Source organism: Schistocerca cancellata, chromosome 4 (assembly GCF_023864275.1).
Source record: "Schistocerca cancellata isolate TAMUIC-IGC-003103 chromosome 4, iqSchCanc2.1, whole genome shotgun sequence".
NCBI lineage: Eukaryota > Metazoa > Arthropoda > Insecta > Orthoptera > Acrididae > Schistocerca > Schistocerca cancellata.
The window spans coordinates 298104015-298129894 of record NC_064629.1 but is presented as its reverse complement, the minus strand read 5'-3'; positions in this window follow the sequence as shown (position 1 = coordinate 298129894).

Here is a 25880-nt window from a genome sequence, read left to right as displayed (position 1 = left end):
AAGCGAGAACGAACGTTTAAACACTTCTTTCTCGGCCAGTCCTCGGGCAGTTTACACGGTGACAGTTTCGTATCGGTATATGATCTGCTTCTATCGTTAAAACTTTTGATACGCTGGGATTGCAGCCGCGATGCTACACAAAAATTGGCAAGACCAACCTCGCAGTGTCGCTATGGATACTGATGCAGTTGATGCACCTGTCAGTAAGTGAATAGTGACGCAATCATCGCGTCCCATAATGCAGACACACATCAACATGTTCCACCTATCGGTGCACCACAGCAAGCGACCTGCAGCCTCACAGAAACGTCAACGGGACTGAACGGAGGACCAACGGGAGACAATGGAGAAAGTATTATGTGTCGATGACACCCAAGAAGGAACCATGACAAACCAATATGTAAGTTGCACCACTAACTTATACGCAACTATTGACAATGGCCTTTCATCTTGTTTGTTGAAAGGAGGAACAGAAACATAGGCAGGCTCCACCCCATAGCGCTAGGCCAACTTATTAGACGGGAATGTGTCATTATTCAAACACGTAATCAATATTACTGATGCTTGGATAAACCATGTGAAAATAGGAACTGTGTCAAAATTAACTGCAAAGGCCTTGGTTCAACATTCTTTCTTAACCGTAGAACGGACGGGCTGGATCTCTCAGACGCAAACGGATTTAGTTCTAAAAATATCCATAAGATTACACTACTTGCGAGTCAGCCATCCATTGTAGCTTTCAGTTAATGTTCCTAGAGGACACTGCTTGTGTCATTATTTTACTTTGTTCGCCAGTTGATTGTTGACATGGAAGGAAGCGTGTTGTGGGTCTGAGAGACCCAGCCCGTCCGTTTACGTTAGCTTTTTCTGCTTATGCACACTTCTTGTTATACTGACTGCGAGCAATAAAATTGCTCGAAAATGGCCTGGCAGCGTCCTCTAAGTGATAAAAAAATTGAAAAAGTGTTATTAGAAAGTGATAATGATGATTCGGATGTAGATCCTGATTTTATTCGCGAAAGTGATCACAACACAGAAAGCGAAATGAGCGACGAACAGCTGGACAGCTAAGATAAATTCGTTATTCCTGCGAGAAACGTGAGTACACTCATTAATACATCTCGAGATTCTGTATCAACTAGTGTGGTTGGTTCCGGTCCCTCTTCCAGTGAATCATCACCTTACTATTTGTCGAGAGATGGACGAACTAAATGGCAGAAAAAATTTCCCAACCAAAATGTACGTACCAGGTCACACAATATAATTACGCATTTGCCTGGTGTCAGTGGGGAAGCCAGAAATGCTAACGACATTGTCGAGGCCTGGAAGCTGTTCATTGGCGACGATTTGCTCGATTTGATAATAGAGAGCACAAATACTTACACAGATCACGTAAAACCACTTTATAAAAGTGACCCAAATACCGCACGGAACTTGAAAAAAAAGGAGTTCCTGGCATTTTTGGGTCTTTTGTACATTTCTGGTGTTCTTCACGGAAGGAAAATGAATATGGAAGAATTTGGGACACTTGTGGCACAGGGATAGAAATCTTCCTTCCAAGTATGTCACTGCGAATATTTTGTTTTCTTCTGAGATCTGTTAGGTAAGATAATATACACACAAGAGAGGAACGTATAACAAGTGATAAAGTGGCCCCTGTACGTGATGTTATCGAAGAATTCACAAAAAACTGCACAAGTCATTACACAACAAGTGAATACCTTACAGTGGACGAGATTTTACTATATTTTCTGGGACGTTGTTCTTTCAGAATGTACATTCCTTCAAAACCCGGAAAGTATGGGATCAAAATATTTATCTTGGCAGATGCAAAAACGTACTATACAAAAATCTTGGAAGCGTATGTAGGGCAACAACCTCCTGGTTTCTTCCATGTGAGTAACACAGCTGACGATGTTGTGCTCAGACGTGTGGAGCCAGTGAAGGGAACAGGAAGGAATATTACCCTTGACAACTGGTTCACAAGCTGCACTCTTGCAAGAAAACTAAAACTGCTCACAGACTGTAACCTTACACTCGTTTTGACACTGCGCAAAAATAAAAGAGAAATTCCGTTGGAATTCTTGCCTCACAAGAAAAGAGAAATACATTCGTCCATAATCGCATTTTGTGACAATTTCACATTGGTGTCGTATGTGCCAAAGAAAAATGTGTATTTTTGCTGTCTTCAATGCATACAAACAATAAAATAGATGAAGAAACCGGTAATATGAAGAAGCCAGAAATTATTACATTCTACAATTCAACAGAGAGTGGAGTGGACGTGATTGATGTCTTGTGTTCAGAATATAACGTTGGAAGGCAAACAAGACACTGACCATTGTGCATGTTTTATGCCATTTTGAACTTTGCTGGTATAAACGCATTTGTGGTATACAAAACAAAGCACAGGACTGGATGTTTCAAGAGGGATATTTCTCAAGCAACTCGGTTTGTAACTCGTAACACCACACATGGCACAGAGAATTACCAGAAGAATCTCCCGAGCAACATTCGACAGCTGGCAGCACGTCTGTCTGGGATTACCATTGACAAGGAAGTTGTTCCAGAAGGAAAACGACGTCGTTGTTATAAATGCAAAGACAATAAAATAAAATATTTTTGTAAATGTTGTGGAAAGTGGCTGTGTCTCTCCCACTCTGTAAAGTTATGTGAAGATTGTGCAGAAACTAAAGATCAGTAATACGTATATCGTAACAATAGAAACCATTTTTTATTAGATTATGCTATGCACTAAAATGTATAATATTTTGTAATAGCGTGCTTGACAATTTTAATTTCATAACTTGTGAGGACGTGAACCTTCAAAAATAAAATAAAACTGTTTTCAATGTTCAAGAACGTTTTTAAATACTGAATAATTTTAGGAGAAATGCAACGTTATTTTAAAAGAAATTTATGGTAAATTTAAATATTAATAAACAGTAAAAGAAGTATAGTAGCACTGATATTGAAAATTTAAGTCTTACTTATTCTGGAACGTAAATAAAACGGTGGGTCAGTCAGACCAAGCCCGTCCATTTGTATTACTTTTTTTCGCCCGTCCGTTCCAGGGTTAAACAAAGTAGCTTTTGTGACCTATATTCTCAAGTTCTTCACAAATAAACAAGGCAATATCAGTAATGTTGAAACCTCCCTAATGGAGGACGAATTGCTGACGGAAATGGCGTATTGCTGCGAAATTATTGCAATAAGGCGTTTTGTTAAAATTATAAACCTGATCGGGTAAAAGTTAACCAAGCTGTCACTATTTTGTGTCGTGAAATTTGCACCACAGAGGCCCATACATTTTGTTTAAACTCATGGAGTACGCTCTCCAGTGGACGTGTCTGTACCTTCCGTCTTCCAGTGCTCTAATTGTTTGCGATTTACACATGGTAGCAAACAGTGCAGAAGTAACACAAGATGTGCGTACTTCGCAGGCCCACAAACTAGTGATGCCTGTGAAGGGCTAATCAACCAACGTGATGATGATGTTGGTACTTGGTTTGTGGGGCGCTCAACTGCTTGGTTATCAGCGCCCGGACAAATTCACAGTCTCTACACTGTCCAGTCTCGTCACTTTCACGAATATGACGAAATGGTGAGGACAACATAAACACCCAGCCCCCGGTGGAGAAAATCCCAGACCCGGCCGGGAATCGAATGAGGGACCCCGTGATTCAAAGGTGGCAACACCAGCCACTAGACCACAAGCTGCGGACTCAACCAACGTGTACTCATTGTTCCGGTGGTCCCAGTGCCCTCTCTCGAAACTACCCAATGTATCTCAAACACACGGAAATTAACAAAATTATGTCTTTTAATAATATTACCTTTCAAGAAGCAGCAGCTGTGTTTGTGTTTCATTTCCGGCTGACTGCTTGCTTGACAGTCTCCCTGGGTTGTGCGTGCATTATGGTTTGAATTGGCATGTCATCGGAACCGAAAGTATCCGGTACCACTTCCCATGTTGTTCTGAATGACAGTGCATGGGATGCTACGCTCAAGTCTAGTGCCGTCAGGACTTCATTTGATCCGACTATTCGTGTTGGGAGCCATCCTTTAGTATCATAAAGTTTTCCGAGTCTAGTACATCCACTACCGGAAGAAAATCTGGAATCGATCATCAGAACTGTGGATTCCGAAAGAGGCTAGTGGCGTCTTGGTATCGCTTATTAATCAAACAGCAGAAGTCTCAGCACCTGAAAAAAGATATAAGCGGAATACTCACAGGCCATCGTCATGTTAGTGGGATTCAGAATGTGACGCAATCCTCAAGGTACGAAGGGAAGCATTAAGAAAATACAAAACTCTCTCTAATGGTACAAGCTTCATTGCTCATAAGAATGACAAGCTATAGCAAAGATAATATTGAAGTATGAAAAAAAAAGTTGGCAAAATTTCTGCATTGCAGTCTACAAAGAAACACAATGAACCAGGATTTTGAATGTAATAAGGAACATAAATTAAGGGTTGACAATGGACATGCACACACCACCACCATCCGACGGACTTTTAGAATCATTTTTGTGTACGATAGTCACACCTGACGTAATGGAGAAGGCAGACGATGTGGAATGTGAAGAGGACAACAGAGTACTTAAACAATAATTTCGTTGGAAGAACTGTAGACCGCGCTCTCCCAAAGGGAGAGTACTGCTCCCAGGCCGGATTATATTGACTGCATAATGCTAAGACACATCCTACACAAAGAGAAACTCCTGCTGCCCACAATCGACTCGCTAAAAACATATCGTGTCGTCCCCATCCACAAATCGCGAAAAATAAGTGGTAAACCCGAGTCGTATCGGCCTGTCACCTTACTTCCGTGTTAGGCGAAGGTAATGGAAAGGATTATTAAGTGGGGCTTAGAATGTTGGTGTAAGGACAAGAAAATATTACTGGAAAAACAACTTGGGTTTTTAAAAGGGACATGCTGTATTTCTTTCCGAATAATTGTATGATATCTGAGTTCATAGACTTGACTAAAGCTACGACAACGTCATCTTGCCAGAATTAGGGATAAAATTGGAGAAACCTCAGTTTTCGAAATCATTCATGCGTAACATTGTAAGCTTCCTGAGCAATAGGCAGACAACCAATTTGCAACACAGAACTACACTGGGACCCGGAGAAACTTTCAGAGGACCCCCCCCCCCCCCCCCCGCAGGGATCAGTCTTCACTCCTTTATTATTAAGTCTCTATACTACAAACATTCATGACCTCTTTGCCAGTGACATCCAAATATTACAACACACCGACGAGGCGTACATATATTCCGAATGCAACATTCTTCTGTCTTGTCCTGTCTGAAAATGCCCACCGCTCTCATACGTCTGCAGTGGTGGTGTACCGAAAGTGGCCCGAAATATCTGACAGCATGTCTACTCTAATGATCTTCACTCGCCACAGAATTGCACTTCCCCAAAAATTGCAACTGGGACATCATTTTCCAGCTGCGAAAGCAGCACAATATCTTGGGATGCTTACAGATGATGGGATCATCATACACGTCTCGTCATTAATAGAGGTAAACAGACATACAATATCATCAGAACTATAACTGTAGTTTAGCGAAGAGTGATTCTTTGTACCGGCCCCTTCTAAGGACACACTCTGATTATGGAAACATGTGCTGCAGATAAGTGTCAGACAGCACGCTCCAAAGACCAGACACCGTGCAGTACAAAGCCTAGAGTATAGCTACTGGGACTTTCATGCCAACCCCAGCCAATGCATTACTGGATGAAGCGAATGAACCATCGTGAAAGCTGCTGAGAATATTCATCTGCAAGAATTTCTCCTGGGGCTCTGTTTCGACGAATACGGGTTCCTTCAAGAAAAAAATATGGCACTAATATTCTACTACGGGTGAGGAAGATACTGGAAAAATAAACAACTTCCACCCGACGCGGCTGAATATCTGGAGATGAAGACATTAAGGCACAATATGTGGAAAAAGCCTCTTACACCGCACTACAACAGGCCATATGAAACGTCGACTCCGCATATTGATGTCAGGATCAGTGTATCGTTTCAAAACAAGGTGCCAAATAACGCAGCCTTGTGTGGTGTATACAGATGAGTCCAAGTCTAGTGACGGCGCTGGTAGTGCCTACTGAGTACTCAAAAGTACAAGGCCTAAACAAGCTGGGGAACACTTAACTGTTGCCGTTTTGCACAGCATTTGCACAGACGACCTCAGCAGACACAATAGTCATAATCTCTGATTGTATGTTAGCCCTACAACTGATTAGAAACCACCATAATAGTTCTACCAACCGCATAGTTGCAGCAGCGAACGACGTTGTGTTTAGGATGCAGAGGAACTGTCGCAACATCATGATAGTGTGGTTGGAAGGCCACTCTGGGATACCTGGAAATGAACAAGTATCAATCCTACCAAAGCAAGCATCTCTCCATCGAGCTATTAAATATGATAAACTGCCTCTCACATATGATACCCATGCTCAGAAAGCAGCTGTCACCGGACTGGCAAGACTAATGGACGAGGACATCTAAAACCAAAGGCCGTCAATATGCACTAATTCATCCCACGTTTCCAAGGGCACCGTGGTATAATAAGACAAAAGTTCAACAAACATCTCTACCTAAGCACCAGCCCTCTACGTTTTTGCGGAGAGGAGGAAATTCCAAACCATATAAGCCAACAATTTTCTCATAACACGTATCACATAAGCAAGTAATCTTCGGGCTCTTGGTCATCAGTTCCCAAGCAGCGTCACCTTGATAGAATCCAAAGACAGAGAAACGTACCAAATACCGTAAGAGTCCGCAGCTCGTGGTAGTGCGGTAGCGTTCTCGCTTCCCACGCCCGGGTTCCCGGGTTCGATTCCCGGTGGGGTCAGGGATTTTCTCTGCCTCGTGATGGCTGGGTGTTGTGTGCTGTCCTTAGGTTACTTAGGTTTACGTAGTTCTAAGTTCTAGGGGACTGATGACCATAGCTGTTAAGTCCCATAGTGCTCAGAGCCATTTGAACCATTTTTTAGCCGGCCGGAGTGGTCGAGCGGTTCTAGGCGCTACAGTCTGGAACCACGCGACCGCAACGGTTGCAGGTTCGAATCCTGCCTCAGGCATGGATGTGTGTAATGTCCTTAGGTTAGTTAGGTTTAAGTAGTTCTAAGTTCTAGGGGACTGATGACCTCAGTATTTAAGTCCCATAGTGCTCAGAGCCATTTGAACCATTTTACCGTAAGAGTTTGTCAACGGTACCAACATCCAGGCATAACTCCGTGCGCTGATGATCCAATGCTCTTGGTAATTAGAATCTCAGGAGAAGACAAAAGCACAATTAACTATCTTCTCACGTGCTACTCAGCAGGATAAGGAACGCTCAGTCTATAAATGTATATACTGTATGTATGTGTCTGAATACTAGTGTACCTATACGTCTGGTTGTAATATCTAAATCTGGTTCTTGTGTACTGTTCTCATGTTCTGTCTAGATGATACTTATAGAACTGCACAAAGATTCAATTATATATCCACAGCTTTTCAAACAGTTCTTACAGGACACACAAGAGATAAAAAAAAAAGCCTTGGGCTCAATAACGATACTCCTCACGGCGAACTTCGGTAGCTGACATAGTGCGCAAAAATTCTGGCGGATATTTGAACCCCTGCAAGATACTGGATAACAACGCTAAGAAAATCAGTTCAAACATTTACAACAGGACTCAGAAGCCGTGGTGATTATTGTAAACACAGAGGGTAGCGGTGTAAGATGCAGGAGGGGTTCTTCCTCAGTAGAAATAGGTTCGCAGGAGAATGCGGTCGTAAATAGCTGGACAAAACGTATTGTTGTTTGCCTCAAGTGGCTAACGGAAACCAAGTAAACGGTGAGCAAGATTTGAACAGCGTTCCTCCAGAATATGAATACAGTGCCGTAACAATTATACGATCCCGCTCGTTGAACAGAAGAAAACTATGAGCCAAAAATTTGTGCCACTCCAGAAAAATGTTAATGATGATTACTCGCTAGAGTATCCTGACCTGCATCGAGAGGAAGCGTGGAATATTTTCCCGTATTATGCAGACTACATTTGTGCATCCTTTGTCGTGTCCCTGTAACTAAAACACGCTCACTGCTGGAGAAAAGGAAAAACTAATTTATTTACGCTTAATTAAAGATAAACAATTTCAAAACGCAACTGCAGCTTGTTTGCCTACTGTTTCACTATTAGTAAGGCACAGAACATTTTGTGTTATCTTCTCGAGCAACCTTAAGCTGCTCAGATTTAAAAAGATTAGTTTTCATCTATATCTGCTGCATGTTTTACTACCACAGGGCTTCACATTTTAGCTGAACGTGCTTTACGATGGGCCTTCAATAAGTAATACAACACAGTTCCTTTCTCGGCCAATTGCGGTAGAAAAAATGCAGAATTTGTTGAGGAACATCGTGGAATATTCTAACTTCAGCCCTTATAGTTTCATGAAGTTCTGATTGGTGGCGGCGCTACACGTAGCCTTCGAATGGCGTCTGTAACGGTGGTGCGCTCCAAGCAGAGAGCTCTCATTGAATTTCTTTTGGCGGAAAACCAGAGCATCGCAGATATTTACAGGCGCTTGCGGAATGTGTACGGAGACCTGGCAGTCAACAAAAGCACGGTAAGCCATTGGGCGAGGTGTCTGTCATCATCTCAGCAAGGTCGTGCAAATCTGTCCAGTCCCCCACGTGCCGGCCGGCCGCACACAGCTGTGATTCCTGCAGTGTTGGAACGTGCGGACACTCTCGTTTGAGGTGATCGACCGATAACAGTCAAACACCTCGCTCCTCAACTAGTCATCTCTGTCAGCAGTGCTGCCACCATTGTCCACCAGCTGGGTTCCTCAAAGGTGTGTGCTCACTGGGTTCCTCACCGCCTAAGAGAGGACCATTAAGAACAACGAAGGACCATCCGTACAGAACTGCTTGCGCGTTACGAGGCTGATCGTGCCAATTTTTTGTTGAACATCATCACAGGTGGTGAAACATGAGTTCATCACTTAGAACCGGAAACAAAACGGCAATCGATGGAGTGGAGCCAGACCAAATATAAAAGCCGCACCCTCAGCCGGTAAATCCGTTGCAACGGACTCTGGATGGGTAATTCTGTTTGATGTCCTCCCTCAGGGTGCAACCATCAACTCGGAAGTGTATTGCGCTACCCTCATGTACTTTAAGAAACTAGTTCCGTGAGTTCGTTGCAATAAAAATGCAAATCTTCTTCTTTTCCATGACTGCACAACGCCACACGCAGTTCTGCACACCCGAGAGCAGCTCACAAAACTTCGTTGGACTGATCTTCCTCGTCCACCCTACAAGACAGATCTCGCACGTTCCGACTTCCACCTATTTGTCCCAATAATGGACGCACTCCGTAGGAAGCAGTAATTGGATAATGGGGAGGTTATTGATGTAACAACACTTGGCTCCGACGTCGACCAGTAGAGTGTACGATGCGGGCATACCACACCCCTCCCCATTCCCTCCCCAGGAAGGCGGTGTGAGGCCGTCGCATTGAAAAAGAGATTATGTTGAAAAATAGGATTTTGTAGCTAAAAGAGTGGGGAGCTATATGACGTATTGGAATCCTGAATATAACCAATCTGCTTTCAGAAAAATTGTGCTCCATTACTTATTGAACGCCCCTCGTATATTCAGGTAAGAGGGCAGCGGCTAATATATTTGTACATCTAGTCTGATATTTAGCTGACGAACAGATGTGGTACGAAGTTTAAGAGTGTTATGTTCCTCCAAAAATAATCGTTGTGAGTACAGGTGATACGAAATTTCACAATAATAATCTTGTTGGCGGAAGAATCAAGTTGATGTCTGTCCACGGGAAAGCACATCATTTTGTACATCATTATAGTTCTGTCGGAATTGCGTGGTTTGTATCATAAACTAGCTGAATTGTAGGTTCTACGAGTCGATCTACTTATTTATGAGGTATAATTATAGATATTTTACTAATGATACTTTAATTCCGTTTTGTCAGAGGGTTTGTTTATTATCCTTTACAATCACACTAGCCTAATAAGAGTTTAGAATGTGCGCCAAAGAAAGCGACATCGCGTGTCTATGGAAACTTGTCATTATCATCACGAACCATAATCAGATGTCAAAAGCATAAATACTTACTTACTTAACAATGGAAGTGAGTGTAAACGTATGGAAGAGAACGGCATGTTTCTATTGAGGCCATAGGATAATCGTCAAAAGTTCATACGAAGTCCAAGGAGGTAGCCCAATTTCATACGCTGTACGGGAAGTTCACGTGGTTGAATCAATTATTTACGGCGAATTCAGAAAGCGACTGAAAATCTCTGCACACAAAGTGCAGTTCCTGCAAGATCTGCTGCCAGCGTACAATAACAATGTTATTCTACTTTGCTTGTACCTTGCCTGTCCGTTCACAGAATCAGTGAATTACTGAAGTCTTCATGTTATCCAACAAGGACACATTTCCCATTTCAAGAACTGTAATAGACATAACTTTCAAGTACAAGGTTCACAACATCGATCTGGTTTTTCGAAAAAATTCCTGAATGGTCCCATGTATAACGCCTCGAGCTTGGTTATGGGTAACATGATCAGTGGGCAATTTGTTTCGTAGAGAAGACTCTCACTGCATCGAATCACTCTCATTTTGACACACTTAACAATTTCACCGTTCCACATCTTACACACTGCAGACATACAACAAGTGGTATCAACAGGGTGGAGCCCCCCACCCCCCTGCCCCATTGTGGATTGGATGAGATGGAGCGGATCTCTACAGTGGCCACAATGTTTTCTGGACGTAAGACCCTCCACTTCTCTTTTCCTATGTTACAGAAACACCGCTTTCACGCCTCTAAAATTCAGGAACCTTTGGGCACATACTGTTGACATCATCAGTACAACCATACAATGAATACTGGATGGTACGGGAATGGAAGCTGAATGCTAACACAACGTCCGTCGCTAAGCCTCGAGCGTCCACATTGAAATGCTATGATTTTTGTTGGCAAACAACTCTTAGAACACCATGATTTATCTGTATGATATTTCCACATATTTATTAGTTTGCATTCAAAACACAGTAAAATTACGGCGTTGTAAGCCGAACACAGGGAAACCAGCGTCCCAGTTCTTTCTATAACGACGGCAACAAAGTATTGCCACTAGTATAGTTGTATCCTCTATCGACTTCCCTTGTCACCGAACAGTAACTCAGCCAATATCTGTCCACAACATCACTGAATCAATTTTTAAGCCGGATGCAAGAGGAATTGGTGCACGAACTACAGCAGCTGCAGTAACATACGAGGGCGTGCTGAAAGTAATGCCTCCGAATTCTGTTAGTGAAAACTCCTAAAGCTTTTTTAAATAAAACAAATTTATTAACATTGTACATCTTTATTCTTCATGTCTACATATTTAATTCTCAGCACGGTCACCATGGCCACGAAGACACTTCTCCCAACGAGACACCAATTTGTTGAAAACGCTATGCAGAATGTTTGGCATTTTTGGCGGAGCCACAACCTCACCTCCGCTTGCACCGCTTCTTCACTATCGAAGTGAAGTCCTTTTAGAGGTTCATTAAGTTTTGGAAACAGATGACAAACGGATGGGACAAGCCGGGACTGTATGGAGGATGATCGATGACAGTGAAGCCCTGCTAGATTCTTGCAGATGTCGCAGCAGTTGTGTGTGGTGGTAAGGTGTCAGGCAAATCCAACACCTTCCATGAAAACCCTGACGTGATAGCAAATCCGCCAGTATGTCACATAGCTCGGAATAAATTCTGACATTACATTAACCAAAGTAATACGATCAACGAGTGAGCAAATGGAATACCACAGACTAACACAAGAACGCCTAAATGAATGTCATACCTTCCCACCGTGAAACAGACGCAGTTCCGAGGGGAGAAACGAGAACAGAAGCCAAGAGCAGAGTCGTGTAGGCTAGGAGGCCCTACGATAAGGGACGGACACCCACGTCGCCAGCCGACAGCCAAGACCACCTCTCAGCCCATGTTAAAAGATAGAGCCCTCCAGAAGAACAGTATAGATCTTACGATAACACTAAAAGGGCCACACCAGCTGCAAGTTTTAGTGTGAGAATATACGCGTCTCTGTTACGTTGCAAACATTAAAAACATTTCCCCACCACTAAAAGTATAACGTTTCTCATTGGATAGACAGAATTTTTGTGGGCAGAGCTTAAGGTTAACATTGAGATCCTGATTGGTCAGTTGAAAACACAGCCAGATATCTTTTTCTTAAACCAGCTTCGGTAAATTGTAGTAAGGAGAGGTTAGAGAAGAGTTGCTTCCGAGATGGCGAGGTGTGTGGAGCTGCGCCGCCCGCTGCCCCCTGACGCTGCCGAACCACCGACAAGGTAATGAACGCACGCGATGCCGCATAAGGCTTCACTCAGAACTGCAGAAGTCTCATCAAACATCCCCTTTTTACGTAATACTAGTGTCGATCGTCAATTAAACTTTGTGGTATTCACATTTGCTACGAGAAGTGAAAATCTGGATCGTGATGATTTTTCTGTTATATAGTTATTGAGAAGCCACATCAGCCACTGTAATTTACGACAAGTTAAATAAGCAATTAAAGATAACTGAGGGTCACTGTAGACCATTTTGATGGTTTTCTCTTTTATGAAACTTAACTTGAACCTAGATTATAGATGTGATACGGCATAGGTCATCCTTCAGTCCATTGTAGAACTTGAAAACCCATTCAGGGAATATTTGTTCACATTTTTGTTGAACGCAGTTGGTTTTTATCATCCTGAATTAAAATATTTCCTTTTATCAATAGTGCAATTTATAAACAATGTTTTGTGAGTAGAATAAAAATTCCAATGGTAAACTTAACTGCTTTTTCAACGTTATTTTACCAGCTAACTAAAAATAGGAAAGCCTTGAACCAATTCCACTAAATTTAGTTAGTATCAAGATTCTTTTACAGGGAGTGCAGTGGAGCTGACGCTGTAATCATTAAGTATTTGATTATATCATCGCTAGTCTCACTGAACTCTTCTGAACTCTACATGTCATGTGTGGTCTGACGTCTCCTTACCAGCAGCAGGTCCCAGGTTCAAACTAGTCAATTCCCTAAAAAACACGCTCAGAGCATCGTTGCGCGAAAGAGGTAGGGAGACACGGCTTAAAACAAACAGACACCACGCAGAGTGTTAGATGGTCTGCATTATCTTGCTGAAGGAGAGGATGCTCCATGGTGTCGACAAATTCTTCGAATTCGGAACTCGATTACAGAACACTGTTTCTCACCCACCGACATACTTACGCTACATATCGCCGTGTTACACGTTACATTTCAAAGTCGTCTTGCGGCAGACAGCTGCAAATACGTAGACACGAAGAATAAAGATGGAGAATGTTGATAACGTCCGTTTTATTCAAAACCTTTAAGAGTTTTCATATAAGAGATTCGGAGACATTACTTTTCAGCTTACCCTCGTAGTTACATGCGAGTCAATGTTTTCCCGGCATATTTCTGACTCGCAGAATTTTCGGGTATCCACCACAGTCACGTATTACGTTCTCCACAATATTACGGCGAACAGACTTCTTACCTTCTTTAGGTGGTTCCTGAGATGACTGCTTCTCCGGACTTGTCGATGTCCTACATAAGTTAACCGCTACCTCCTCCAGCGTTCTGCTCCAGTCGCTATCTGTGTAGCCTTCGCGTTGGGTGATGGCGGTGATGGGGGTAGTGGCGCGCCTTTGAACTGTGGTCTCTAGTGTCGGCGCTATAGCTGTCGGGTGTGGACCTCTCTGTACTGCAAAGTTTATGAGACGCAGCCATGAGCAGAGCAGCAATTATCAGGAACCACCTGATGATGGCAACGACTCTTTTTGTCGAAACAGCGTGAAGAACTTACGACATGACGTGGATGAACGCCCCAGAATTCTACAACACAGCAGGAGCTTCAGCATAATGTATCACATTGGTATATCAACAACAACAGATTGACCCAATATCTATAGTACTCAGTCCTCTGACACACAAAAGCATGATAGTAAAACTTTCACTCTCAGCCTAAGCAAATCTAGAACATTCAATGAACAATAAGGTGATATGCAGTTAGACTCTCTTCCTACCGCTTTATCTCAAATCAGCGTACTGAAATCCTACTTCAAATGTGAGTACAGCAATAAGAAATGTGAACTACATCACTTGAAAAATATATTTTCGACATATCTGTTCAGCAAGGTACCCAACGGTAACGCTGGGCATAATCTTTCTTGTGAAGTATCACTCACTTCGCGGGATAATCTTCCTTCCAAAAAACGCTTTGAATGTAGTCCACCACCTAGATTAGCTGTAGATATAAAAACCTTTAAATTTACATGACTATACCACAAAATATTACCCAAACTGATAAGATCCTGACAATATATCATTTAACACTTACGTATCTCCAGTGGCGCAGCTTCAGTTCCACATGTCTTGAGTACAAATATCCGGAATCACATGAATCATTATGTCGCCATGTTCTAAATGCAACTCTAATTCGATACAAAACTCAAAACCCAACACTGGTCCAGTCCACAAACTTATTATAACAAGTGATGCTTGAAATATGCGGGCTACCTAAGCAAACTTTATGAGAAAACAATAAGAAAATTACTTTCACCTGACTCTACCGTACAAAATTTCACGTTTATAAGATATTCCCCAACTTATGTTCACGTCATGCTATATCAAAAAAGGCGATCAATCACGGGTGGGACAAAAACGAAGAAGGAAACCGGAAGTGCCCGTTTCATGGGAACATCCTGTAATTTACCTTGAAAGGTTGAAGGAAAGACAGAACAGCTAAATCATAATGATTGTCAGGGGATTTGGACACCCGGATGTTAGTCCAATCAGAGTTGTGCACAGGACTGTGGCTGCACTGGACTACAGCAGTCTCGGGTCAAGCCAGCTCGTGACGTCACTGCACTAGCCGGCAAGTGTCGTATGCAAGCACCGATGTGCTGCCGCCTACGGGCTGGTGGTAACACTGTCCGCAGTTTCGAGCTTCGGCCTACGAACGGCGAGCACAGCAGTGTTTGGAGGAGTGGTGGGATTTCTCCATTTTTTTTCTTAACACAGAGAAAAACGCATTCTCTGAAAATTATTTCGAGCAGTTAGTTCATGGCCCACACGAATAGTAAACGGTTGTGAAAACACACTTGACCTCTTAGCAACAAATAATCCTGAGTTAATAACGAGTATCCAAACGTGTACAGGGATTAGTGAACACAGGGGTCTCGTAGCGAATTTGAATATTGGTACCCCCAAATCCTCCAAAAAGAAATGAAAAATAACCTATTCAAAAATGCAGATAAAAATTCACTTGACGCCTTCCTCAGAGACCATCTCCATTCTTTCTAAATTAATAATATAAGTGTAGATCTGATGTAGCTCGAATTCAAAGAAATAGAAACGGCAGCACGTGAGAAATGTATACCAAATAAATTAACAAACGACGGAGCTGATTGTTCTTGGTACACAAAACGGGTCAGAGCACTGCGGCAGTAACGACGAAAATAACATGCCAAATTTAAACGGATGAGAAATCTCCAATATTGGCGATCTTCTACAGAAGCTCGAAATTTAGCAAGGACTTCAATGCGAGATGCTTATAATAGTTTCCACAATGAAACTTTGTCTCGAAACCTAGCAGAAGATCCAAAGAAATTCCGCTCGTATGTGAAGTATGCTGGCGGCAAGACACAATCAATGCATTATCTGCGCGATAGCAATGGAAGTACTATCGAAGACAGTGCTGCCAAAGCAGATTTATTAAATACAGCCATCCGAAATGCCTTCACAAAAGAAGAGGAATTAAATATTCCAGAATTCGAATCAAGAACAGCTGCCAACATGTGTAACGTCGAAGTAGATATCCTCGGAGTAGTGAAGCAACTTAAATCACTTAATAAAAGCAAGTCTTCTGGTCCAGACTGTATACCAATTACGTTCCTCTGAGAGTATGCCGATGCAATAGCTCCTGTCTTAACTATCATATACAACCGTTCGCTCGACTAAAGATCCATACCCAAATACTGGAAATTTACACAGGTCACACCAATATCAAAGGAAGGTGGTAGGGGTAATCCACTAAATTACAGTCCCATATCATTAACGTCGATATGCAGCAGGGTTTTGTAACATATATTGTGTTCGAACATTATGAATTACCTGGAAGAAAACGGTCTATTGACACACAGTCAACACGGATTTAGTAAACATCGTTCTTGTGAAACGCAACTAACTCTTTACTCATTTGAAGTGCTATTGACAAGGGATCTGAAATTGATTCCGTATTTCTGGATTTCCGGAAAGCTTTTGACACTGTACCACACAAGCGGCTTGTAGTGAAATTGTATGCTTATGAAATATCGTCTCAGTTATGTGACTGGTTTCGTGATTTCCAGTCTGAGAGACGGAGACGGTGGCCGAGGGGTTCTATGCGCTTCAGTCCGGAACCGCGCTGCTGCTACGGTCGCAAGTTCGAATCCTGCCTCGGGCATGGATGTGTGTGATGTCCTTAGGTTAGTTAGGTTTAAGTAGTTCTAAGTTCTGGGGGACTGATGACCTCAGATGTTAAGTCCCATAGTACTCAGAGCCATTTGAACCATTTTTTCCTATTTGAGAGGTCACAGTTCGTAGTAACTGACGGAAAATAATCGTGTATAACAGAAGTGATTTCTGGCGTTCCCCAAGGTAGTGTTATAGGCCATTTGCTGTTCGTTATCTATATAAACGATTTGGGACACAATCTGAGCAGGCGTCTTAGGTTTTTGCTGATGACTCTGTCGTTTATCGACTAGTAAAGTCATCAGGAGATCAAAGCTGATTTGCAAAATGATTTAGAAAAGATAGAAAAGTAGAACATGAAATCTAAACTACCTCCTTAAGATTCCTTGTATTCATAGTTATGAGCAATACATTCTTGAAACTTGGTACAGCTGTCTTATAGCATTATTGTAATCGAGTGGTGTAATTATAACTTGCTATTACAAATACAAATGATACTCAATCTACCATGAATAAGAACGTTTCCATTCCAAATTTTGGTTCTCAGTAAATAACTTGAAAACTAATAGAGGTAGCTTATTGGTGTCACTTAGTTACTGGTTTGCATCAAACTGAGGCTACATGCGAATTTTCATCTTTTTCAGTTTAATATTTATTGCCTTCAGTTTTTCGTAAAAACGCCGATTTTCACCAAAATATTGCTCTGATCAAGTTGAGACTCATACAGTGTTAACACTAATATACTTAAACATACACTGACGACGTTTGGAAATGTTATTTTAATTTTTAGTTTCAATCTTAGATTATGGTGCAGTATATTTTCTGTTAAGCAAGGACGCGTTATGACGTGGTGCTGGTAGTAGTGAACTGGAGTAAGCCCCGGCACACTCACCTCTGTACGTCTTACAGTGATACAGCGCTTGTTTCGTCTCATGCTTTTCAAATTAGATTTGAATTTTTGAAATGAAATAAAACTCAGTTTAATACCAAATTATGATTGAACAGCAAAGTCAATACTGGCAGCTTTATTTCAGCCTCAACTTATCATGTTTTAAATTTAGTATTTAGAAAAATATATCATTTTATTCACAAGTGTATGGATCGCAATATATATACAGGGTGTATGGCACAAATTGCAGGACAGATTCCTCACATGCAGACGAAGAAATTATGTTACATGAACATGGGTCTGAAAACACTTTGTTTCCATGTTACAACTCATTTTCTCCAACTCATTAATCATGAACTGAACGTTAGAATCATAGGAAATATGCTCTCTTCGTGAATTCGGGTACGTTGTGCACCTCCAGTGTTTTGTTTTCAATGTTCCTCTTTCTATGCGAGGTACGTCATTACCTTTCTGCAAGTAACATCAACTGCCCCAGCGATCAGTACGACCGTTGCAAGCACACGTATTACTGAGTAGATTTAATCACACACTTGAATCGTGCAATAGCAGTGCACACAAATGTAGAGATGGCAGATTCCCATTTGATGTATGTATTAGCTGACGGCATGACGGTAGCAGATCGGTAGGTGGAGATGGACCAATGCTTGGCCTCCACGCTCTCCGGACCTGAACCAACTGGACTTCTATTTGTGGGGGTGTTTTAAAGCTCTTGTGTATGAAACCCCAGTGCAAGATGTTCAGAGTCTCCGTGCCTGTATTATGGAAGGCAGTGAAACCATACGCAGTACTCCGGCGATACATCAGCACATCCAGGATTCACTACGGGGGCGGGTTGATGCATGTATAAATGCCCACGGAGAGCATATTGAACATCTGCTGGGAGAAGGAGTTGCATGTGGTACGCTGGTGCATTCTATTCGTTTGTGTTTTCCATGATTAATGAGATGCAGAAAATGAGTTGCAACATGGAAACAAAGCGTTTACAAACCCATGTTTATATAACATAATTTCTTCGTTTACCAGTGAGCAATGTGTCCTGCAATTTGTGTCGTAGATTTTTGTTGCATCCTATATATTGATGAGTCTTCTTAACATTTAAAAAACGGCGTAGATGAAAGTGAAACAAGTAATTTAACGTACGACACAACTGGCCCACAAATGTCGGGGAACACCCGAAAAGTTGACCACAAATGTTGAACACGTGACGTCAGCAGATGACGTACCTCACCGCGTGTGCAGCTGTTGTGCTTGTCGATCCTACTGTCGCCAGTAGTGGGCAGAGCTGCACATCACTCCAAGTCGAGTATTCAAGTCAGTGTGGCTTCGAGCCTACGTGGATGATGATAAAGCGTGCGGCTTTGGATTCGAATCTTGCGGGTGGCAGGAAGTACTTTTTTATTTGGTTAGACAATAATATGTTTACTTTGAGGTAATATCTATTATTTCATTTATCGGTCTCGCGGTCCCCGCTGGTTACTTCAAAGTACAGTACAACAAAATACTAGCGTATTGCCTCACAAGTGAGAGAGTACAAGCTTCAGAACTGCGTCGTTACCAATAAATGACCTACGTTTTCTTTACTGAATGATGTCTGTAAACAAGAACAACTTTTGCTTGGTTACAGCGAGGCCAATAATTTTGTAACTTCTTTGTCGTTTACAACAGATCACATTCACAAAAGGTGTTCGTAGAAAGACTAGCCTAGCGGAACGATGTGCAGTAGTGACCCCCCTCCCCCACCCTCTCTCTCTCTCTCTCTCTCTCTCTCTCTCTCTCTCTCTCTCTTTTCTATATACACTCCTGGAAATGGAAAAAAGAGCACATTGACACCGGTGTGTCAGACCCACCATACTTGCTCCGGACACTGCGAGAGGGCTGTACAAGCAATGATCACACGCACGGCACAGCGGACACACCAGGAACCGCGGTGTTGGCCGTCGAATGGCGCTAGCTACGCAGCATTTGTGCACCGCCGCCGTCAGTGTCAGCCAGTTTACCGTGGCATACGGAGCTCCATCGCAGTCTTTAACACTGGTAGCATGCCGCGACAGCGTGGACGTGAACCGTATGTGCAGTTGACGGACTTTGAGCGAGGGCGTATAGTGGGCATGCGGGAGGCCGGGTGGACGTACCGCCGAATTGCTCAACAAGTGGGGCGTGAGGTCTCCACAGTACATCGATGTTGTCGCCAGTGGTCGCGGAAGGTGCACGTGCCCGTCGACCTGAGACCGGACCGCAGCGACGCACGGATGCACGCCAAGACCGTAGGATCCTACGCAGTGCCGTAGGGGACCGCACCGCCACTTCCCAGCAAATTAGGGACACTGTTGCTCCTGGGGTATCGGCGAGGACCATTCGCAACCGTCTCCATGAAGCTGGGCTACGGTCCCGCACACCGTTAGGCCGTCTTCCGCTCACGCCCCAACATCGTGCAGCCCGCCTCCAGTGGTGTCGCGACAGGCGTGAATGGAGGGACGAATGGAGACGTGTCGTCTTCAGCGATGAGAGTCGCTTCTGCCTTGGTGCCAATGATGGTCGTATGCGTGTTTGGCGCCGTGCAGGTGAGCGCCACAATCAGGACTGCATACGACCGAGGCACACAGGGCCAACACCCGGCATCATGGTGTGGAGAGCGATCTCCTACACTGGCCGTACACCACTGGTGATCGTCGAGGGGACACTGAATAGTGCACGGTACATCCAAACCGTCATCGAACCCATCGTTCTACCATTCCTAGACCGGCAAGGGAACTTGCTGTTCCAACAGGACAATGCACGTCCGCATGTATCCCGTGCCACCCAACGTGCTCTAGAAGGTGTAAGTCAACTACCCTGGCCAGCAAGATCTCCGGATCTGTCCCCCATTGAGCATGTTTGGGACTGGATGAAGCGTCGTCTCACGCGGTCTGCACGTCCAGCACGAACGCTGGTCCAACGAAGGCGCCAGGTGGAAATGGCATGGCAAGCCGTTCCACAGGACTACATCCAGCATCTCTACGATCGTCTCCATGGAAGAATAGCAGCCTGCATTGCTGCGAAAGGTGGATATAGACTGTACTAGTGCCGACATTGTGCATGCTCTGTTGCCTGTGTCTATGTGCCTGTGGTTCTGTCAGTGTGATCATGTGATGTGTCTGACCCCAGGAATGTGTCAATAAAGTTTCCCCTTCCTGGGACAATGAATTCACGGTGTTCTTATTTCAATTTCCAGGAGTGTATATTACAGGTGGTTCAGAAAGAAATAACTGATTTCCATTGTCTACTGCAAACAAACTATAAAAGATATAAACACACCGAACATGTCACCGGCTGAGAAAGGTTCAAAGTTTGGCACAGATGCGCTGTCGTTTGTAGCAACGTGGTGACTACACCACAAGAGAAATCATTTTGTGTGTTGGAACTTGCGCAAAGTCAATTAATTGTTCAAGTGCAACGTGCATTCCGCCGTCTATTCAGCAAGAAGCCACTTCTGCACTAGCATATTTATGACAGGCGCAAAAATTCTTGGAAGCTTGTTGCATACGCAATGGAAAGAGCACTGGTCGAACACCGATGTCTGATGAAAATGTCGAGCGCATCCGAGATGCCTTCACACGGAGCCCTAGCAAGCCTACAAGGAGTGCAGGCCAGGAACTTCTACTTCCTCAAACGACGTCTGCAGCTCGTTGTCGTGCGGTAGCGTTGTCGCTTCCCGCGCCCTGGTTCCCGGGTTCGGTTCCCGGCGGGGTCAGGGATTTTCTCTGCCTCGTGATGACTGGGTGTTGTGTGCTGTCCTTAAGTTAGTTAGGTGTAAGTAGTTCTGAGTTCTAGGGGACTGATGACTATAGATGTTAAGTCCCATAGTGCTCAGAGCCATTTTGAACCTCAAACGACGCTGCTGCGTGTTCTGAAATGACGCCTATATACGAATCCTTACAAGTTGCAGATACTGTAGCAATTGCGTCCCGGCGACCGTAACAGAAGATACGAATATTGCATTCCAGTTCTCCAGTACGTGGAAGAGGACACTTTTTCCTGACGGCTCATCTTTTCAGACAAATCGACGTCTCATCTATCTGATAAAGCAAACCACCATGGTGTAAGAATATGGGGGTCACAAAATCCTGACATCGTCGTCGAACCAGAAAGAGACTCGCCGAAACTGAATGTGTTTTGTGCTTATGCTAAGAACAACACACACATCTATGCCCGAGGGAACACTCGAACCTCTGGCGGATGGGGCCACGCAATCCGTGACATGGCGCCTCTAACCACGCGGCCACTCCGCGCCGGTGACAACAAGATCACGTTCATTGGTTTTGGCCTCCCAAGTCAGCAGACCTTACATCTTGTGATTTTTTTATGTGGAGATACATAAAAGGCAGAGTCTTTGTCCCACCTATGGCAGCTACTCTTCAAGAACTGCGAAATCGAATTGTTGAAGCTGTCGATTCAGTGAATAGTGACGTGCTGATTCGCGTGTGGCATGAAATGGGCTACCGCTTCAGTGTTTCTCGAGCAACGCACGGTGCTCATGTTGAGTTTATGGTATAGTGTCTGTGAGAACATAAAACTTCGAATCTTCCTCTATCTAGTGACAAGCTAAAAGTTTTGCTGTGGTGTGTAAACCCGGCGTTGCCCTTGAGGTGAAACAGCACGCCCAGTAAGGTAGGCTGCGGAGGACTAAGGCAGTCCAGATCTACGGGTTGGCTGGCGGGCGCGTCGAATGTGGGCCACTCTGCAGTATTTTGATTCCGCTGTCTTAAACACTATATAACCTCACTAACCATGCACCAGTAACATACCATGGCGCTCTTAGATGTGGCATTGATATCCAGTTCATATTTATTACCCCTTCCACGCCACGCGTACGACTTTTCTTCTCTTCACTACAATTTTTTCAGAGTCTCTGCCTACTTACTGACGATACTAGCTGAGAAATCTGGCGTTGCCCAGGTATTTATTTATTCCAGTGTTCTATTAGTCCATTTCCTCCTGCCCGTCTCTCTATCCATCACCTCCTTGCCCACTCTTCTACCATCACCTCCTCCCCACGCTCTCTGCCCGTCTCCTTACTCCCTCTCTGTCACTCCATCTCCTCCTCCTCCTTCTCTCCATATACCTGTTCCTCCCACCTCTTCCTCTGCCCTCACTCCATTATTACCCCATTATCACTCCCACCCTAATGGGAGGTTGGTAGTTCTTACGCCGGCCGGAGTGGCCGTGCGGTTCTGGGCGCTACCGTCTGGAACCGAGCGACCGCTACGGTCGCAGGTTCGAATCCTGCCTCGGGCATGGATGTGTGTGATGTCCTTAGGTTAGTTATGTTTAATTAGTTCTAAGTTCTAGGCGACTGGTGACTTGAGAAGTTAAGTCGCATAGTGCTCAGAGCCATTTGAACCATTTTTTTTTTTTTTGTAGTATTTGTTTCCAGACAGTAAGTAATATGTGCACCAAGCTTTGTTGTAATCGATCGAGGGGCATAGGAGGAGATGTTGAACATACGATTATGTGACATACGTTGCACACATAAGCATGTCTGATTCTCTGGTTTTTTATTCCATACGACTCAAGGGAGGATGTTAAATATGTCTGTGGTATTCAGCCGTCCCAAAACACCTTGACAAAATTATTGGCTCGCTGCTGTGCTCGTTCTCGCAACCTGGTTGATACAATGAATGGCACAAATAAGACACAAATAGTACGGCAAATGAATAGCAGCATGTCGCCTTCGAACATTTGTGAGTCACCCCTTCTTATTCACCCCCCACCTCCCCTAGCGGTGATGGGATATCTTACTCCCAAAGTATTTTTATAAAAATAATAAGTCATGCACCCAACAAATTTGGTTGAAATTGCTACTAGTGTTCCTCAATTATACTTCAAGGTCACCTCCTTTTCATTCGCACCCCTATGGTGTCTAGTTGATTCTTAACTCCACGGCGCTTCTTTCCAGATAGTACATAACGATTAAACATCCGATTCTTTAATACACAGAACTCCCTGCATAAACAGTTTCAGACATCTGATTAATTTACAGATGGGTTAATGCGTTAAATATTTGTCGTTAAGCATGTAAGCGAGAAAAGTTTAGAAAATCACTGAAATTATGTTCAAAGCTTGTTGGGTGATGCTAAGGGCTCGTATTATCAAACGCTGGATGAGTATAGTCCGGTCAGTTTGCGATCCGTTAATATATATATATATATATATATATAATTTTTTTTTGTCACGCATATTAGTGTTTACGACGACGTAACCCCTGGACTACGCGTCGTACAACAATACAATCCTACAGGTATATTCAGTGCTAGATGTGGATATTGTCCGCAAAATGTTTTGGGAATGGAGTTAGTAGTAAATAAGTAGTAAATTAAAACGCCGTGCCTGACGCGGCGGTTTCACTGCATGGACAGCGAAAATGATGAATGCGATATTTTCCTTTCATATTTTTGAGTGTAGTTGTCAACGGGAAAAAGACTGTTAAGAGGTTTGAAATTAGGTGTAGAGCTTGTTAGTAGCCGCTATGTGCTCTCATTCTCAAATATTGTTGGTTGGTTGATTTGGTGTGTGTGGGTGGGGGGGGGGGGTTGTTTGGGAGAAGAGACCAAACTGCGAGGTCATTGGTCTCATTGGATTAGGGAAGCACGGGGAAGGAAGTCGGCCGTGCCCTTTCAAAGGAACCATCCCGGCATTTGCCTGGAGCGATTTAGGGAAATCACGGAGACCTAAATCAGGATGGCCGGACGCGGGATTGAACCGTCGTCCTCCCGAATGCGAGTCCAGTGTGCTAATGGTTTGGTGGAAGAGACCACACAGCGCGGTCATCGGTCTCATCGGATTAGCGAAGGATGGGGCAGGAAGTCGGCCGTGCCCTTTCAAAGGAACCATCCCGGCATTTGCCTGGAGCGATTTAGGGAAATCACGGAGACCTAAATCAGGATGGCCGGACGCGGGATTGAACCGTCGTCCTCCCGAATGCGAGTCCAGTGTGCTAATGGTTTGGTGGAAGAGACCACACAGCGCGGTCATCGGTCTCATCGGATTAGCGAAGGATGGGGCAGGAAGTCGGCCGTGCCCTTTCAAAGAAGCCATCCCGACATTTACCTGAAGCGATTTAGGGAAATCACGGAAAACCTAAATCAGAATTGCTGGGCACGGCATTGAACCGTCGTCATCCCGAATGCGAGTCCAGTGTGCTAACCACCTCGTTCGGTTAGATACTGTATGAATACAATCTGGTATTTCTGCGCGGTGTGTTACGCTCGTGTTCCACTTCCACCCCTCTGAGAGGTAGATCGTTCTTATCCCCACAGTGCTTCTTTCCAGGTAGCAAGTGATGTGTGTACGAAGTTCGATAGAAATCGATCCAGCAGTTTACGAGGAGGTGTTGCACATACATACGTACATACATATATGCATTTTATAATATGTAATTATTCATACTATTTCCATTGTCGTTTGTTGTCCACTTGATGCTTTACAAGCAGTAAGGACGGTCAGCAGAACAACGTGGAGAGCACAATCAGTGCTTCTAGCGTCAACAAACACGATAACCATACGAACAGGTTCCTGCCTGTCACCAGGGCGGATTCGTAGCGTATTGGGCTTGCTGTCGTCCAGCGTCGACGTCGGCTCCAGCACAGGATGTAGGTCACGCGGGGATGGGATGAGCAACGTGCTGGAAGCTGTCCAGGGAACGCGGGGACAGAATTTTGCTGTTCATAGCGACTGAAGACATCAAGTAGTGTCCTTCAGGTTTTCAGCTTTTACTGCATCAACATTCATCGGCACGCACGCTCCTCACAGATTTCAACATCGGGACATCTGATACATTGTTGCTATTGGTACTGATTCCTTACTAAATTCGTCTGTGTTTGCAGTGCTGCGTGGAATATCGGGTATCCGGGACGGACGGATAGCATGTGATCGCTTTCTTCGACGAATCCCTCTTACGTATGCAGCTCCACGACGGTCATATCTGTTGTTTGACTACGCCACGCCCTTCGCCCGCGCGTGTCGTGCATTGCGCACTGTCAGACCACCTCATTATCTATAATTGTGGCATTCTATCGGGTTCTAGTCTCATTCTTGACCAGTGTGTGTTGTTATCATATTCACCGATAGCTTTACACAACGAGAGCACTAGAATCTGTGTTTTCTCCCCAATCTTTAAGGTTAGCTTGTGCCAAGTAGCAATAGGACAACTCAAGACCATATTTGACACACATCTTCCGACGTATACTGGATTTTCAGCACGTCATAAAGCTTCCTTGACAAGTGCTTTCACCACATTTCCTGCCTGTGGAAAATCTGTGATCGAAGGATTAATGACCATTAGCTTCTTCCTTGCACAGTGTTAGTAACAAATCCAGAACGTTTTAACCGATATGACCTTAGGTTATTGATGAAACATTGTAA